At 45.1% G+C, this 3461-nt stretch overlaps 1 pseudogene; it reads left to right on the top strand.

The window, feature by feature from the left end:
• Positions 1-2154: 2154 nt before the first annotated feature.
• On the top strand, positions 2155-3234 carry LOC125392264 (adenosylhomocysteinase pseudogene; annotated as a pseudogene).
• The last annotated feature ends 227 nt before the right edge of the window (positions 3235-3461 follow it).

Here is a 3461-nt window from a genome sequence, read left to right as displayed (position 1 = left end):
GGCACATATGTGTTCAGTTCCCATTTCTACTGCCATAGCCGTACATGACTGTGGTGTCTTGATTGCCCAATCACGAACTTTGGTTAAGCTACCAGGAAAGTGTTCCTCCGGGTTTAAGTGGGAACCAATTGCTACAGAAAGGGTAAGGGCATCAAGAGGTCACTGAAGGTTTCCGAGACAAGTGTTCTCTCCCAGGAACTGGTTGCAAGCTGCCTGGAACAGCCTTGACTGGACCAACTTGGCCTCCTGTAACAGAAGTGGCTTCTGTAGTGACAGTGCTTCCAATGGTCTTCAGAGCTGGTTTTGGAGCTGTTTTGATGACAGTCCAGCCAACTCAAGACAACCAGGCACAAGGAAATGGTGTGGCAGCTGTCTATCAGATGGCCAATTTAAGGTCACTTAAATGGGAACACATTAAAGGGGGCTTAGAATAAATGTCTATCACAGAATTAAAGTTCACGACAATACTTAAAAGTGTTTAGCTCCTAGCTGAAGACCCAAGAGGAGAATTAGTCTCTCTGATTTGTCTGACTGGCATTCTTACCTATCATCCTGCTACAGCAATGCACTTTTTGTTCCTTTTGCTTCCCCCAAAAAGGGGCTGCTAGAAGGACACCCCTCTGTGCTTTCTTTGTAAAGAACACTGGGTGTTTAATTCATCCCTGAAGAGAAAACAAATTGAAGTGCCTGCTTTTTCGTATTTTGGTGTTGTGTGTGACTAAAGAAGATGCCTTCTGGTCTGCTCTCATGATGAATGGTGGGAGCTGACTTGCCTCCTGCCCACATCTCAGGAGTGTGAAAGTCAACATCAGTCACCAGCCATCTGTTAGCACATGCGCCATGGATCCTCCACGCTAGCCTTTATCAGTAAGATTGTCAGCGCGTCAATCACTCTAACGCTTGACTTTGCCTGATCTGATCTCCAAAAGGAAGAAAGGATGCTGTTCCTAGGTCTGCTGCCAGCTATTCATAGAACGTCAATTACTGTGAATCTTCCAGGATTCACTTCACACTTTGCACACTTCCTGGGTGTATTGACCCAGACCCTGGAATCCCAGGAACTTTCTAAAGTCAGTCAAGAAGGTATGTGCTAAAGCCGGCACCATTTCCATCTCATGGTACAGCAGCTGGTTTTGTATTTTTCTTGTACCTTTGAATGTAACAGGTCAAGGTTGCAGAGCAGTAGTGTCTGCCCTGCTAACCCCATGTCAAACACTCTAATTGTGTCACCGACTGAGCCAGTCTCACTTCCACACTGCAGTTTGTCCTCTGCACACAGTGAAAACGAACCCTTCAGTGGTAGTTGGCGAGAACTGTTCTCTTTGAAGCCCCAAACCACATTTTTTTTTTAAGGAAAAGAGTCCTCATTTTGTGGGATAATGGAAGTGTCATAACACGGAACATTATCAGATCTTTCTTGTCAGTGACTTCAAAAGCTAAACACATTATCACATACACCTTGAAGTTGAAAATTCTTGTTTTAAAATGCTATTGATGGCAGTATGACATGACAGAGGTATACTATCTCTGAAAAAAATTAAGCAGGCAGTTTATTCCCCTCCCCCTTTCCTAGAGCCCTCCAGCTCTATTCTGTTGGCAGGTTTCTTCTTTATGTGATACATTCCCACTGTTTCTGAAACTAGGCATGTAATCTAAAAAACATAAAAATGATATCATGAAAGGGTCAGTAGGTATGTGTTATGGTAATCCCCCATCAGTTCTAAGTGGTTGACTCCAATTTAATACATGTCTAGATGTCCTGCTGCTTACAGAAAGTAGGTTTGTCCAAGTATTATCAACTGAGCATTAGGCAGTGGGATGCTGATGGTGGGAGGGACATGGGGGTCACAGAACCCCTCTGATAACACTACATTTCTTACTTTTTAACTGCAGGCTTTGCAACTGAACTGCTGACTTAGTTACTGTCTTAGTTCCTTCATGCTCATTAAATATGAGTAGATTTTGACTATTTGATTAGCGTTGCTGTACAGTTTTAGTTCGGATGGAAACTTAGTTCAGCAGACCTTTCTTAAGCATCAATTGTGAATGGTGAATGAAAATAGTAAATATGCACATAGCGAACTGTGTTAGAATTTGCCTAATTGTTTCTGTATACCAATGTATCTGCGGTACACTGAACAGGCATTTCACTTCAAAGATGGATCCCTCAACATGATTCTGGTGACCCTAATGACCTCATTCACACCAAATACCCACAGCTTCCGCCAGGCATCTGAGGCGTCTACCACTGTGGTCCACAACATCTCAACATGACGACCAATGGGACACAGAAGAAGCCTGCTATCACCATCAAGTATTCTGTCACCAACAGCAAGTTTGACAACCTCTATGGCTGCTGAGAGTTCCTAATAGATGGTATCAAGGAGACCTCAGATATGATGGTTTTGGGCAAGATGGCAGTGGTAGTAGGTTTTGGTGGTATGGGCAAGGGTTATGCCCAGGCAATAAAGAGTTTCAGGGTCCGGGTCATCATCACCAAGATTAACTCCACTGAAGGCTTCCATAAAGGACTATTAGGTGACCACTACGGACAAGACCTGTAAGAATGGCAACATCTTTGTCATCACCACAGGCTGTGTTGATATCATCCTTGGCTGGCACTTTAAACTGATGAAGAATGATACCATTGTGTGTAACACTGGACACTTCGAAGTGGAGATTGATGTGAAGTAGCTCAATGAGAACGTTGTGGAAAAGGTGAACATCAAACCCCAGAGAAACCACTTTTGACCGAAGGATGGACACAGCATCACCCTGTGGGCTGAAGGCCAACTGGTCAACCTGGGTTGAGTCCTGGGCCACCCGGCCTCGTGATGAGCAACTCCTTCACAAATCAAGTGATGGCACAGATAAAGTTGCAGATCCATCCTGATAGATACTTGTTGGAGTTCTCTTCCTGCTTCAGAAGCTGGATAAGGCAGGGGCCAAAGTCCACCTGGCAAGTTGAATATGAAGCTGGTCAGTTTAACTGAGGAAGAGGCCCAGTACCTGGTCATGTCCAGTGATGGTCCTTACAAGCCTGGTCACCACTGCCACCGAGAGCCAGGTTGCCTTTTATCTTCCAACCGAAATCCTTATTCCAGGTCCTACCTCACTTTCCCAAGAGCAAATGTCACCTGCTTTGTAGCTGCTTTGACAGTGTTTGCTTCAGTGGGGCTAGTCACTCTGTTTTTGGCCTCTGTTGTATCCCCCATACTGTTCAGGTATGGCTAGGGGAACTGAGAGTCCCCATTAAAGAGGTACATGGGAGCCTTCCACAGGCGACATAAACTCAGGAGTGGTGGAAGTCCCGAGGATGGATGTTGCTAGTGGTGGTCATAAGCCCACGTTTACCATCCAGACCCTCACTTAGTTTACAGATCTGCTGGTTTATCAGCCTGGGAACTCAAAAGGAGCTGCACCAAAGGCCAGTAACCACTGGAGTTTGAGAGTCTTCAGAG

The sequence above is a fragment of the Myodes glareolus genome, chromosome 12 (genome assembly GCF_982192425.1).
Source record: "Myodes glareolus chromosome 12, mMyoGla1.1, whole genome shotgun sequence".
NCBI classification, from domain to species: domain Eukaryota; kingdom Metazoa; phylum Chordata; class Mammalia; order Rodentia; family Cricetidae; genus Myodes; species Myodes glareolus.
This window is presented reverse-complemented; position numbering and strand designations above follow the sequence as displayed.